Raw genomic sequence first — 16,204 nt, forward strand, 5'->3', positions numbered from 1 at the left:
TGTTAGATTAATCTTAAAACTACTTTATAAAATAGGAGGTATTATTTCAGCTTTACAGATGAGAAAATTGAGATTTGGAAAGCTTACCTAACTTGTCCAACATTACCTATTTTTCCAGTATTCAATTTTAAGTCTAAGAGACTCAAAATCTCAGAATTTTTTTAAAATAAACTATCTCTTTTTGCTTATTTGACCTATTTTATTAGTTTCTTTGGTCTTTTCGTAACATTTATTACCCCCAAAAAACCAGTGGCAATGTGTATTCTTGATTAATTTTATATATTGTTTGAAAAGTCAGATTTATTGAAGTATAATTTACATACAGTAAAATGCACCCTTTTTAAAGTGTACAGTTAGATGAGTTTTGACAGATGTCAGTTCACTCACTCACTTGTGCCTGACTCTTTGTGACCCCATGGACTGTAGCACACCAGGCTTCCCTGTCCATCACCAACTCCCATAGCTTGCTCAAACTCATGTCCATTGAATCAGTGATGACATCCAACCATCTCATCCTCTGTCATCCCCTTCTCCTCCTGCCTTCAATCTTTCCTAACATCACCTTTGTTGGCAAAGTGATGTCTCTGCTTTTAAATACACTGTCTAGGTTTGTCATAGTTTTCCTTCCAAGGAGCAAGTATCTTTTAATTTCATGTATACAGTCACCATACACAGTGATTTTGGAGTCCAACAAAAGAAAATCTGTCACTGCTTCCACTGTTTCCCCTTTTATTGCCATGAAGTGATGGGACCAGATTCCATGATACTAATTTTCTGAATGCTGAGTTCTTTCACTCTCCTCTTTCACCTTTATCAAGAGGCTCTTTAGTTCCTTTTCATTTCCTGCCGTTAGAGTGGTGTCATCTGTGTATCTGAGGTTATTGATATTTCTCTTGGCAATGTTGATTCCAGCTTGTTTTTTTTTTTTAAATTACAGTTCAAAAGCATCAGCTCTTCTTTGGTGCTCAGCCTTCTTCACAGTCCAGCTCTCAAAAATTGGCACTGCACTGCCATTAGATGATTGCTGACACCTTTCTGCAGGTTCCAGAGCAGCTACAGGAAACAGGAGACAGGGCACCCGCTCTGCCGATTCCAGCTTGTGATTCATCCAGCCTGGCATTTCACATGATGTACTCTGGATAGAAGCTAAATAAACAAGGTGACAATATGCAGCCTTGACATACTGCTTTCCCAATTTGGAACCAGTCCATTTTTCCATGTTCAGTCCTAACTGTTGCTTCTTGACCTGCTTACAGGTTTCTCTGGAGGCAGGTAAGGTGCTCTGGTATTCTCAATTTCTTGAAGAATTTTCCACAGTTTATTGTGATCCACATAGTCAAAGGCTTTGGCATAGTCAATAAAGCAGAAATAGATGTTTTTCTGGAACTCTCTTGCTTTTTTCATGATCCAGCGGATGTTGGCAATTTGATCTCTGGTTCGTCTGCCTTTTCTAAATACAGCTTGTACATCTGAAGTTCTCGGTTCACCTACTGCTGAAGCCTAGCATGAAAGATTTTTAGCATAACCTTACTAGCATGCAAAATGAGCCTAATTGTATGATAGTTTGAACATTCTTTGATATTGCCTTTGGGTCTGGAATGAAAACTGACCTTTTCAGTCCTGTGGCCACTGGTGAGTTTTCCAAATTTGCTGACATATTGGGTGCAGCTCTTTCACAGCATCATCTTTTAGGATTTGAAATAGCTCAGCTGGCATTCCATCACCTCCACTAGCTTTGTTCGTAGTGATGCTTCATAAGGCCCACTTGACTTCACATTCCAGGATGTCTGGCTCTAGGTGAGCAACCACACCATCATGGTAATCCAGGTTATTGTGATCTTTTTTACATAGTTTTTCTGTGTATTCTTGCCACCTCTTAATCTCTTCTGCTTCTGTTAGGTCGCTGCTGTTTCTTTTCTTTATCATGCCCATCCTTGCATGAAATGTTCTCTTGATATCTCCGATATTTTTGAAGAGATCTTTAGTCTTTCCCATTCTGTTGTTTTCCTCTTATTTCTTTGCATTGTTCATTAAAACGGCCTTATCTCTCCTTGGACTTCCTTGGTAGCTCAGCTGGTAACGAATTCGCCTGCAATGTGGGAGACCTGGGTTCAACGCCTGGGTTGGGAAGATCCTCTGGAGAAGGGAACAGCTACCCACTCCAGTATTCTGGCCTGGAGAATTCCATGGACTGTATAGTCCATGGGGTCGTAAAGAGTCAAACACGACTGAGCAACTTACACTTTTCATCTCTCCTTGCTATTCTCTAGAACTCTGCATTCAGCTGGGTATATCTTTCCCTTTCTCCCTTGCCTTTTGCTTGCCTTCTGTTTGTAAAGCCTCCTCAGACAACCACTTTGCCTTCTTGGATCACAGCCTTGTCATGGTGAAGGGGGTTGCATTACTTGATATTATGCACATTTAGATTGTAAACCCTCTCCAATCCACTATAATGTAAGTTCCACAAGGGTTGAGATTTTGTTCCTCATGCTGCTGCTGCTGCTGCTGCTAAGTCACTTCAGTCGTGTCCTACCCTGTGCGACCCCATAGACGGCAGCCCACCAGGATCCCCAGTCCCTGGGATTCTCCAGGCAAGAACACTGGAGTGGGTTGCCATTTCCTTCTCCAATGCATGAAAGTGAAAAGTGAAAGTGAAGTCGCTCGGTCATTGCTAAATCCCCAATGCCTCGAAATGTGCATAGTTTAAGCAGGTATTCAATAAATATTTATTGAATGAATACTGTTAAGCATACAATTTTTAAAAATAACAGACATCTGAAATAGACAGTTTTGCTTTTTTTCCCCCTCCATTTTTTGGTATTCTGAAATCATAATCCAAATAAAAATGAACATAACTGATACAACGGAATATGAATTGTGATGCTGAATACTGGCGAACTCTGTTTAAAAATGGATTTATAGTTTAATTACTGCTGTTAGTAATGTTCCATCTGTTTACTGCTTGAGAGACCAAGATTTAAATTACACAGACAAATGTTTAAGTATTCTGTGATAGCTCTAATTCAAAGGAGAACTGCTTAATACTTTTGATTGTCAGGACTCTTCCAATAATGCAAACACACAGTATTCCCTGGCAACTACTCAAAATAAAGGACAATTTGAAACAGTAATTCTGCTAGTCCATTAAAAAAAATAGCAAAGTTAAAATAATCTTTGATACAAGTGGCTCACAGTGCTTCAAGTAAGATTATATTCCTAGACAAACATCTCAAAGAAATTGAGCAGGGAGTTTATACTATATTATACTATTAACATTTTACAGATGAAGAGACTAAGGTGTATTAGCCCATAAGAGGTTCACTAAAACAGAGGACAGGGACAAAGCCAACATAGATGAGAATTTTAAGATGAAAAATTATATTTCTACTTTCAGTTCAGTTCAGTCGTTCAGTCGTGTCCAACTCTTTGTGACCCCATGAACTGCAGCACGTCAGGCCTCCCTATCCATCACCAACTCCCGGAGTTTATCCAAACTCATGTCCATCGAGTCAGTGATGCCATCCAATCATCTCATCCTCTGTCGGCCCCTTCTCCTCCTGCCCTCAATCTTCCCCAGCATCAGGGTCTTTTCCAGTGAGTCAGCTCTTTGCATCAGGTGGCCAAAGTATTGGAGTTTCAGCTTCAACGTCAGTCCTTCCAATGAACACCCAGGACTGATCTCCTTTAGGATGGACTGGTTTGGTCTCCTTATAGTCCAAGGGACTCTCAAGAGTCTTCTCCAACATCACAGTTCAAAAGCATCAATTCTTCAGCGCTCAGCTTTCTTTATAGTCCAACTCTCACATCCATACATGACCACTGGAAAAACCATAGCCTTGACTAGATGGACATTTGTTGACAAAGTAATGTCTCTGCTGAGGAAGGCTTTCTTATCTCTCCTTGCTATTCTTTGGAACTCTGCATTCAAATGGGTATATCTTTCCTTTTCTCCTTTGCTTTTTGCTTCTCTTCTTTTCTCCGCTATTTGTAAGGCCTCCTCAGACAGCCATTTTGCTTTTTAGTATTTCTTTTTCTTGGGGATGGTCTTGATCCCTGTCTCCTGTACAATGTCATGAACCTCCGTCCATAGTTCATCAGGCAGTCTGTCTGTCAGATCTAGTCCCTTAAATCAATTTCTCACTTCCACTGTATAGTCATATGGGATTTGATTTAGGTCATACCTGAATGGTCTAGTGGTTTTCCCCACTTTCTTCAATTTAAGTCTGAATTTGGCAATAAGGAGTTCATGATCTGAGCTACAGTCAGCTCCCGTTCTTGTTTTTGCTCACTGTATAGAGCTTCTCTATCTTTGGGTGCAAAGAATATAATCAGTCTGATTTTGGTGTTAGCCATGTGGTGATGTCCATGTGTAGAGTCTTCTTTTGTGTTGTTGAAAGAGGATGTTTGCTATGACCAGTGCATTCTCTTGGCAAAACTCTATTAGCCTTTGCCCTGCTTCATTCTGTGCTCCACGGCCAAATTTGCCTGTTACAGCCGCTCCAGTGTTCTTGCCTGGAGAATCCCAGGGAAGGGGGAGCATGGTGGGCTGCTGTCTATGGGGTCGCACAGAGTCAGACACAACTGACACGACTTAGCAGCAGCAGCAACCAGGTGTTCCCTAACTTCCTACTTTTGCATTCCAGTCCCCTGTAGTGAAAAGGACATCTTTTGGAGGTGTTAGTTCTAAAAGGTCTTGTAGGTCTTCATAGAACCGTTCCACTTCAGCTTCTTCAGTGTTACTGGTTGGGGCATAGGCTTGGACTACCGTGGTATTGAATGGTTTGCCTTGGAAACGAACAGAGATCATTCTATTGTTCTTGAGATTGCATCCAAGTACTGCATTTCAGACTCTCTTGTTGACCATGATGGTTACTCCATTTCTTCTAAGAGATTCCTGCCCACAGTAGTAGATACAATGGTCATCTGAGTTAAATTCACTCATCCAGTTCATTTTAGTTCACTGATTCCTAGAATGTCAACCTTCACTTTTGCCGTCTCCTGTTTGACCAGTTGCAATTTGCCTTGATTCATGGACCTAACATTCCAGGTTCCTATGCAGTATTGCTTTTTACAGCATCAGACCTTGTTTCTGTCACCAGTCACATCCACAACTGGGTATTGTTTTTGCTTTGGTTCCATCCCTTCATTCTTTCTGGAGTTATTTCTCCACTGATCTCCAGTAGCGTATTGAGCACCTACTGACCCGGGGAGTTCCTCTTTCAGTATCCTATCATTTTGCCTTTCCATACTGTTCATGGGGTTCTCAAGGCAAGAATATTGAAGTGGTTTGCCATTCCCTTCTCCAGTGGACCACATTCTGTCAGACCTGTCTACCATGTTCCGACTGTCTTGGGTTGCCCCACAGGCATGGCTTAGTTTCATTGAGTTAGACAAGGCTGTGGTCCATGTGATCAGATTGGCTAGTTCTCTGTGATTTGGTTTCAGTGTGTCTGCCCTCTCATGCCCTCTCTCAGCGCCTACCATCTTATTTGTGTTTCTCTTACCTTGGACGTGAGGTATCTCTTCACAGCTGCTCCAGCAAATGCTATGCTATGCTAAGTCACTTCAGTTGTGTCCGACTCTGTGTGACCCCATAGACGGCAGCCCACCAAGCTCCCCCGTCCCTGGTATTCTCCAGGCAAGAACACTGGAGTGGGTTGCCATTTCCTTCTCCAGCAAAGTGCAGGGCCTTAAAAAGGAGGGAAAACTGACATATGTACCTGTATGAAACATGGGTTCATTGTGCTAAGTGAAATAGGCCAGTCACAAAAAGACAAATACTATATTATTCCACTTACATGAAATATTTAGAGTAGTCAAAATCATAGACACAGAAAGTGTGGTAGCCAGAGGCTAGTGAGGAGAGAGGAATAGGAAGTTATTGTTCAATAGGTATGAGTTTCAGTTTTACAAGATGAAAAGAGTAATGGTGATGAATGGTAGTGATGGTAGCCCAACATTGCAAATATATTTAATACCACGTAACTATACACTTAAAAATAGTTAAGATAGTGACTTTTTTATTATTTGCATTTTATCTCCCAAAGGAAAAAAATTGTAAAAAAATGTGCAGTTCCAAAGAATTTTAATTGAAATATTGGTTTATGTTGTATTAATTTCTGTTGTATATGTGGTTCTTCTTTATCCCTATAGTTTGAAGGTTTCATTTTTGTTTTGTTTTTACCTTTCATGAGAATGGAAATGCTTGTAAGAGACTAAAACACAGAAGTATTGGTTTATGTTGCTTCAAAACATATTTGTGTTGAGTAACCAACCTAGGAGATAAATTTGAGCTTTAATGTTACGGGTAATTTTCATCCCAAGAGTAATTACAAATAATTTATGTCCAAGAGTATATGTTCTTACTGGAAATTAAGTAGAAAAAAAATTTTTTTCTATTCTGGGTTTTTCTTTGTTTCTCTTTTCTTAGCAATCTCCCTCCCCCTCCCCCTTCCCCATGGCTAATAAGAAGACAATTGTGGAATAAAATTTTTTTATCTGAAGATTTCTAATTTTTTACTCCCAAACTCCTTACACTAATGCTAGTTACTCTTCTTACAAATACTGCTGCTGTGGAGGTTTTAGGACACCAGTACATTATTTTTCAATGCCTCAAATTATGATGAAACTGTTGTTAAGCTCCATTTTTATCTCTGGAGAAAGGTTTTGCTTCAGCAAGCTATCTCAGAATATCATAATAATTATTAGCTGAAATGAAGCATTGTAGTGCATTTGTAAGGTGTTGCTAGATATGGGAATCATATTTTCAAGAGCTTAATTGTCCTAATCCACCTGCAGACCAGGTAGCCTTACTGTGCTACCTGTGTGCAGTACACATGTACATGTGTGCTCAGTTGCTCAGTCATGTCCGATTCTTTGCAACCTCATATGCTGTTTTCTACTCCAGGGGATCCTCCAGATCCAAGGATGGAACCCATGTCTCTTGTGTCTCCTGCATTGGCAGGTGATTATTTACCACTTATGCCACCTGGGAAACCTACATAAATATTCATAATTATGACTTTGTATTCTTTTCTAATAGTAACATGGCATGTAATTATACTGCTGGATTTGAAGAAAATTCAAAAGTTACAAGTAACTTCATTCAGAAATGCTAATATATTTTTAAAATAACTGGGTAACTTTTCCTAAAATTGTACTTTACCTACATTAACTATTGATCAGGGACATAATTCAGCTTTATTTAGAATAAGATCTGTTAATGTCTAAGCTCAATTCACAGTCTGGTAACCTGTTATAATATCTCCTGGGAAAGGGTACTATTCAGTTTCTGAAAAAAATATATGTCTGCTCAAAGATGCCCTGTGAATATCACAGCACAGTTTGGAGTTCAGATCTCAAGTGAACCATCAAATAATCACATGACCTAGGTGAATTACTTAATATCATAAAGCCTCAGTTTTATCATATGTAAAGACCTATCATATGTATGAAGAACTACAAGACCTTTTAGAACTAACACCCAAGAAAGATGTCCTTTTCATTATAGAGGACTGGAATGCAGAAGTAGGAAGCCAAGAAACACCTGGAGTAACAGGCAAATTTGGCCTTGGAATACAGAATGAAGCAGGGCAAAGGCTAATAGAGTTTTGCCAAGAAAATGCACTGGTCATAGCAAACACCCTCTTCCAACAACACGAGAGAAGACTCTACACATGGACATCACCACATGGCCAACACCAAAATCAAATTAATTATATTCTTTGCAGCCAAAGATGGAGAAGCTCTATACAGTGAGCAAAAACAAGAACGGGAGCTGACTGTAGCTCAGATCATGAACTCCTTATTGCCAAATTCAGACTTAAATTGAAGAAAGTGGGGAAAACCACTAGACCATTCAGGTATGACCTAAATCAAATCCCATATGACTATACAGTGGAAGTGAGAAATTGATTTAAGGGACTAGATCTGACAGACAGACTGCCTGATGAACTATGGACGGAGGTTCATGACATTGTACAGGAGACAGGGATCAAGACCATCCCCAAGAAAAAGAAATACTAAAAAGCAAAATGGCTGTCTGAGGAGGCCTTACAAATAGCAGAGAAAAGAAGAGAAGCGAAAAGCAAAGGAGAAAGGAAAGATATACCCGTTTGAATACAGAGTTCCAAAGAATAGCAAGGAGAGATAAGAAAGCCTTCCTCACCAATCAATGCAAAGAAATAGAGGTAAACAATAGATTGGGAAAGACTAGAGATCTCTTCAAGAAAATTAGAGATACCAAGGGAACATTTCATGCAAAGATGGGCTCAATAAAGGACAGAAATGGCATGGACCTAACAGAAGCAGAAGATATTAAGAAGAGGTGGCAAGAATACACAGAAGAACTGTACAAAAAAGATCTTCACGACCCAGATAATCATGACGGTGTGATCACTCACTCTCACCTACAGCCAGCCATCCTGGAATGTGAAGTCAAGTGGGCCTTAGAAAGCATCACTACGAACAAAGCTAGTGGAGGTGATGGAATTCCAGTTGAGCTATTTCAAATCCTGAAAGATGATGCTGTTAAAGTGCTGCACTCAATATGTCAGCAAATTTGGAAAACTCAGCAGTGGCCACAGGACTGGAAATGGACAGTTTTCATTCCAATCCCAAACAAAGGCAATGCCAAAGAATGCTCAGACTACCACACAATTGCACTCATTTCACACACTAGTAAAGTAATGGTCAAAATTCTCCAAGCCAGGCTTCAGCAATACATGAACCATGAACTTCCAGATGTTCAATCTGGTTTTAGAAAAGACAGAGGAACCAGAAATCAAATTGCCAACATCTGCTGGATCATCGAAAAAGCAAGAGAGTTCCAGAAGAACATCTATTTCTGCTTTATTGACTATGCCAAAGCCTTTGACTGTGTGGATCACAATAAACTGTGGAAAATTCTTCAAGAGATGGGGATACCAGACCACCTGACTTGCCTCTGGAGAAATTTGTATGTAGGTCAGGAAGCAACAATTTGAACTGGACATGGAACAACAGACTGGTTCCAAATAGGAAAAGGAGTACGTCAAGGCTGTATATTGTCACCCTGCTTATTTAACTTAAATGTAGAGTACATCATGAAAAACACTTTGCTAGAGGAAGCACAAGCTGGAATCAAGATTGCCGGGAGAAATATCAATAACCTCAGATATGCAGATGACACCACCCTTATGGCAGAAAGTGAAGAGGAACTAAAAAGCCTCTTGATGAAAGTGAAAGAGGAGCGTGAAAAAGCTCAACACTCAGAAAACTAAGATCATGGCATCTGGTCCCATCACCTCATGGCAAGTAGATGGGAAACAAATCACTGCAGATGGTGATTGCAGCCATGAAATTAAAAGACGCTTACTTCTTGGAAGGAAAGTTATGACCAACCTAGACAGCATATTAAAAAGCAGAGACATTTGTCAGTCTAGTCAAGGCTATGGTTTTTCCAGTAGTCATGTAAGGATGTGAGAGTTGGACTATAAAGAAAGCTGAGCGCCTAAGAATTAATGCTTTTGAACTGTGGTGTTGGAGAAGACTCCTGAGAGCCCCTTGGACTGCAAGGAGATCCAACCAGTCCATCCTAAAGGAGGTCAGTCCTGGGTGTTCATTGGAAGGACTGATGCTGAAGCTGAAACTTTAATACTTTGGCCACCTGATGCGAAGAGCTGACACACTGGAAAAGACCCTGATGCTGGGAAAGATTGAGGGCAGGAGGAGAAGGGGCTGACAGAGGATGAGATGGTTGGATGGCATCACCGACTCAATGGACATGAATTTGGGTAAACTCTGAGAGTTGGTGATGGACAGGGAGGCCTGGCGTGCTGCGATTTGTGGGGTCGCAAAGAGTTGGACACTCTGAGTGAGTGAACTGAACTGATTCATTTCAATCTACTGTCTTATGAATTCATTTTCTTTATGTTAATGCAAAGACAATTTTTACCATTTGTAAGCAGAAAAAGTGGTTTGTAAAACTTCCTTGTTATTGTAGGAACCTTAATGTCAAGAAAATGATTTTGTCTTGTGCTGAGTCCTAGCTTCTTCTCTTTTAGTAGTTGCAGAGTACTAACTCAGATTCTATCCCTGGGCATTTCCTGTAAACCAGTAGCTGATTCTACAGCTTGACAAAAATAGGGTTTGATTTTTCAGCAAGAATACTTGGGTAGAGGTGTGAACTTTCATCATAAAATGTCTGATAATCTCTTTTTTTTTCTGTAAGGTTAATCTGTGTGTTCAGTCGTTGTCAGCCTGATCCAGTTATCATAAAGTTTTGCATTAACAATCCATCAAATAGCTTTAGCAAGCACTGAAAGTAATTCTTTCATTATGGGCTGCAAAATGGTGATATTCTATTAACCTTTCCTAGCATAGTACCTGAAATATTTCTGTTAAAGAAAATCTTGCCCTTCCCAACAACTTGGTTATCCCTATAGAGTTCGTACAGGAGAGGCAGAACTAATGCTTGAATCTCTCCTTTTATTTACCAATCTTCAAAATAATAAATTGAGTCCCTAATGACCTCCAAAAATAAATGAGTTTTTTTTAAGTAACGTCTGAATTCATTAATTTTAAACTATTCAGTGTGCTTCAATTCACCACAGCGACTACTTTTTGATGCTCAAAATACCCCATCTTTGTTGCTGTTGTTTAGTTGCTCAGTTGTGTGTGACTCTTTTGTGACCTTATGGACTGTAGCCTACCAGGCTCCTATGTCCATGGGATTTCCCAGGCAAGAATACTGGAGTGGGCTGCCGTTTTCATCTCCAGGGGATCTTCCTGACCCAGGGATCCATCCCATGTCTCTGGCAGTGGCAGGCAGATTCTTTACTGTTGAGCCACCAGGGAAGCCCATCCCATCTTTAGCCAGTGCAGATCTCTTCAGGTTGACTGCAAAGTCCTTTTGACATAACCCAAGTAGTTTCTGTTTTCATTACAATCCCAAAGAAAGGCAGTGCCAAAGAATGTTCAAACTACTACACAGCTGCACTCATTTCACATGCTGGCAAGGTAATGCTCAAAATCCTTCAAGCTAGGTTGCAACAGTATGTGAACTGAGAACTTACAGATGTAGAAGCTAGATTTATAAAAGGCAGAGGAACCAGAGATCAAACTGCCAGCATGCATTGGATCATAGAAAAAGCAAGAGAATCCCCCCCAAAACATCTGCTTCATTGACTATGCTAAAGTCTTTGACTGTGTGGATCACAACTAGTTGTGGAAAATTCTTCAAGAGATGAGAATACCGGACCACCTTACCTGCCTCTTGAGAAACCTGTATGCAGGTCAAGAAGCAACAATAAGAACCAGACATGGAACAACAGACTGTTTCAGAATTGGGAAAGGAATATGTCAAGGCTGTGTATTGTCACCCTGCTTATTTAACTTATATGCAGAGTACATCATGCGAAATGCCGGGCTGGATGAATCACAAAATGGAATCAAGATTGCCAGGAGAAATATCAATAATCTCAGATATGCAGATGGCACCACTCTAACGGCAGAAAATAAAAAGGAACTAAAGAGCCTCTTGATGAAGGTGAAAGAGGAGAGTGGTAATGCTGGCTTAAAACTCAACATCAAAAAATTAGTATCATGGCATCCGTCCCATCACTTGATGGCAAACAGATGGGCAAACAGTGGAAACAGTGACAGACTATTTTCTTGGGCTCCAAAATCACTGTGGATAGTGACTGCAGCCATGAAATTAAAACACTTGCTCCTTGGAAGGAAAGCTATGACAAATCTAGGCAGCATATTAAAAAGCAGAGACATCACTTTGCCAACAAAGGCCCATATAGTCAAAGCCATGGTTTTGCCAGTAGTCATGTATAGATGTGAGATTTGGACCATAAAGAAGGCTGAATGGTGAAGAATTGATGCTTTCAAATTGTGGTACTGGAGAAGACATCTTGAGAGTCCCTTGGACAGCAGGGAGATCAAACCAGTCAGTCCTAAAGGAAGTCAATTCATTGGAAGGACTGATGCTGAAGCTCTAACACTTTGGGCACCTGATGTGAAAAGCTAACTCATTGAAAAGACCCTGATGCTAGGAAACAGTGAGGCAAGAGGAGAAGGGGGCAACAGAGTATGAGATGGTTGGATGGCATCAGCAACTCAATGGACATGAGTTTGAGCAAACTCAGAGAGACAGTGAAGGACAGGAAAGTCTGGCATGCTGTAGTATGTAGGATCACAAAGAATTGGATGTGGCTAAGTGACTGAACAACAAAATAGTTTTGAGAGCTGTCTTGCTTTCTTCTATGACAAGGTATCCCAGGGTCATCATGTACACTTCCTACCAAAGATCCAAACAACCATTCTTCAAAGAGTTCTAGTTGCTTTCAGTGGGAATATCTAGGTTATTTCTAATAGAAATTTCTTGACATTTCTGTATCTCAGGTATATGAATGTGCCTTTTCCATGTTTAAATGCTGGTATACTATTTTAAGGTATTTCAGTGGTCACCTGAGATGAGTCAGATGCCTATATCCAGACTGATATCTAAATCAGTATGGATTAGGTTCTGCTGCTAGTAACAGACACCAGAAATATAAACCCTTATACATTCCACCTCTTGGTATTTTCCACTCATGTAAAAGAGAATGATAATTAGGCAGTCTAGAGCTAATATACAGCTACATGATCAAGGACTGAGGTACTTTATATCTTTCTACATCATCCTGTGGCCCAGAGAGTTTAGTTGCTGAAGCTTCAGCCATCTTGTCTGTGTTGTAGTCCAGGAAGAAGGAAAAATGACAGAAGGGCAAAGGAACACGTCTCTCAGTGGGATGTCTTATCCATATTCACTGTAGTAGATACTTCAAAAATAAGATGGAATATGCCTTATTCAGTCACACTGAAGGTCTGTATCAGGTCACTGTTTATGGTCACCTGCATTTTCAAAAACCTTACGGCAATCTAGTCTTCCCATAGTCCAGAGTTTGTGCTGAAAATGATTATCAGCACTATTGAGGAGGTCAGCCCTGCTACGTTCATCTATCTCAAACCTTCAGGAGACATATTTAGATTAACAACAACAAATCACATTTGAGTGATAAAGGAAGTTGTTCTTTTTTGAGGGTATAGGGGAAAGATTACAGGGAAAGGAAATATTTAAAGAGTAGATTTACCTAGTGGCTCAGATGATAAAAAATCTGCCTGCAATGTGGGAGACCTGGGTTCGATCCCTGGGTTGGGAAGATCTCCTGGAGGAAGAAATGGCAACCCACTCCAGTATTCTTGTCTGGAGAATCCCCATGGACAGAGGGGCCTGGTGGGCTACAGTCCATGGGGTTGCAAAGAACTGGATACGACTGAGCGACTAAGCACATACAGGTACTGTACATACTTTCAGTTACTGAAATCAAACTCTATAAAGAAGTTCTTGTTACCACTAGCAGTAGTTAAAAACAGTAGTTTTTAACTCTGCAGAAGAAAAACTGTCAGCAAGCACATAATGGGATTTAAACCTAGATTTATCTGGCTTCTAAGCATAGGTTCTTTATATCAGACCATAACAGTATATTATCTGACTCCAAATCACTATTTATTTTCTCACCAACTAGATAAGAGCAGAATTAGTTGCCCTTGGTTTGTGCAGACATTTTAAACTGCTGGCTTTATGCAGCAGCTTCTGAAACCAAAATTTGTTTCTGAAAAGAGCTTCTAAATGTACTCAGCTTAATTCTCTCTAGCAGTAATATAAAGAATTCTGAAAGCAGTAATTTAAAGAACTAGGATAGGAATGTTTTTTAAAGAGCAAAGAGCAGCTTTGTATCTGGAAAAGCTCAACAGCTATAGTGTAGCTATAATATCGTTTGAAATACTGTACAGTACTTAACTAAAAAAGCTCTCTGCATCGTCTAAGCAAGTGTCAAATGAAGCATATGCCGAGAAAATAAATCACTTCAAAAAGGAATACCAGGCTTCTCCAGCTGTATAAGATTTCTACCCTCATTAGGAAAGCCAAGAGAAAGAAAACCTAATGATGTGTTTACTCTGCATGGTTCATTCACAGAACGACTTTACAGGACAAATCAGTAGAACTATCCTAAGAAGTTCTACAGAATAGAGTTGCAGATAATAAGTTTTTATCAAGTTTGGTGTAATCCTGCAAAACAAATGTCAGAAGGGGAAAGATTCATCAACTTGCTTACTTATAGTAATTTTGAACAACCATAAGGCAGAAGATAGAGTCTTGGCCATGAAAAAGAAGCTGTATGTGGAAGAAATTAGCAACCAAGCTGATTTTCAAATGTGAGTAATTATTGGGTTGACTGTGACACAGAAGTAGTAGAATGCAGTTTTGAGCTACTGAACGAAGCAATGCAGTAAGAATCACATTGGAAAAAATGGTTGAGAGAATGTACTAACAGGAATCATGTGAAAACTAGCTGTCAGGTTGTGAGACTATACTGTGGAATTCGATCAAATATTTGCTAGGCAACTTAGTGTTTTTCTAATGTTTATGATAAAAAGATAAATAAATGTTCCAGCCCTTTGCCAGTGTATAATCTTTTGCAATTAAAAAATAAATATGGTAAGGTTAGCCCCCATGTTTTAGATTTCTCTTAAGAGATAGCAGAATAGGTAGACAGGAGACAAGGAAAGAGGGACTTTTATAAATAAAAAGGGAAGGAGTCATGCACAAATAACAAAGCCCTACTGTGTAGCACAGGGCTTCCCTGATAGCTTAGTGGTAAAGAATTCGCCTGCCAGTGCAGGAGATTTGGATTCAATCCCTGGGTTGGGAAGATCCCCTGAAGAAGAAATGGCAACCCACTCCAGTATTCTTGCCTGGGAAATTCTATGGACAGAGGAGCCTGGTGGGCTGCAGCCCATGGGATTGCAAGAGTCAGACACAACTTAGTGACTAAACAACAACTGTGTAGCAGAGGTAACTATATTCAGTGTCCTGTAATAAACCATAAAGAAAAATAATATACATGTATATATAACGGAATCACCATGCTGTACACCAGAAACACAACACTGTAAATCAACTATACTTCAATCTAAAGTTGGGGGTTGGGGGAGGAAGCAAGAGACAAGCAGTTTTGAGTCTTATTAATGGAATCACTGTTAAGAGTATTATCTCAATTTTCCAGAAAAAGCTGATACGGAGTCAGTTGTTGACTCAACCATTGCCCATTGCTTCACTTCTGTGAATCTTGGTTAACACTCACCAGTAAAATAGGACTAGTACTATTTAGCTCATAGGTACCTCATAGGGTGGTCTTTAGGACTAAATGAGATATGAATATACTTAAAAATGTGGAAATATTACTTCTATCTTCCTTCATGCAGAGAATGTTACTAATTTGTTCAAAGTCACAATGTGTCTGAAGTCTAATAAAAGATAGAGTTGGAAATAAAACCAGATTAAATGACTAGAACTCAATTTCTAAATTCTTAGTCCAGTGGTTGCCATTATACATTTTCTATATACTCCACTATGTATTATTTATCTTTTTACTACTACAGCATGATAAATTAAATAAAAAAAAAGTATGTCCAAAATGTCATATAGTAAGTACCCTCCAAATTATCATTGAAAACAGTCAATAAGTTTCTTCATCTCTGATTTCTAATAGGGGGTTCATATTTTAGATTATTGAAGAAGGCTGAGCGCTGAAGAATTGATGCTTTTGAACTGTGGTGTTGGAGAAGACTCTTGAGAGTCCCTTGGACTGCAAGGAGATCCAACCAGTCCATTCTGAAGGAGATCAGCCCTGGGATTTCTTTGGAAGGACTGATGCTAAAGCTGAAACTCCAGTACTTTGGCCACCTCACACAAAGAGTTGACTCATTGGAAAAGACTCTGATGCTGGGAGGGATTGGGGGCAGGAGGAGAAGGGGACGACAGAGGATGAGATGGCTGGATGGCATCACTGACTCGATGGACGTGAGTCTGAGTGAACTCCTGGAGTTGGTGATGGACAGGGAGGCCTGGCGTGCTGCGATTCATGGGGTCGCAAAGAGTCGGACACGACTGAGCGACTGATCTGACCTGAAGACTAAGGAATCCATCAATTAGTCACTCAACAGAATGCCAGGTACTCAAGATAATGCCATATTAACCCAAATATTCTAAAACTAAACAGGTTATAAACATGAATGTTTATAGCAGTTTATTCATAATAATCCCAAACTGGAAATAAACTAAATGCTTATCAACTGGTGACTGGGTAAATAACTGTGGTTCATCTATACA

At 39.9% G+C, this 16,204-nt stretch overlaps 1 protein-coding gene across 3 annotated transcripts in view; it reads left to right on the forward strand.

Moving 5' to 3' along the window:
- Positions 1–16,204, forward strand: part of GLCE (glucuronic acid epimerase) — a 110,070-nt gene that overhangs the window by 75,441 nt on the left and 18,425 nt on the right. The window contains exon 1 of one of the 3 annotated variants that reach the window (XM_027553071.1): positions 15,957–16,046. The exons of the other annotated variants lie outside the window; for them this stretch is intronic. The gene's annotated coding sequence lies outside the window, so the exon portion shown is untranslated. Of the gene's footprint in view, positions 1–15,956; positions 16,047–16,204 lie in introns of those variants that run through there. 3 annotated transcript variants of the gene reach the window in all.

Source organism: Bos indicus x Bos taurus, chromosome 10, assembly GCF_003369695.1.
Source record: "Bos indicus x Bos taurus breed Angus x Brahman F1 hybrid chromosome 10, Bos_hybrid_MaternalHap_v2.0, whole genome shotgun sequence".
In the NCBI taxonomy this organism is placed as follows: Eukaryota; Metazoa; Chordata; class Mammalia; order Artiodactyla; family Bovidae; genus Bos; species Bos indicus x Bos taurus.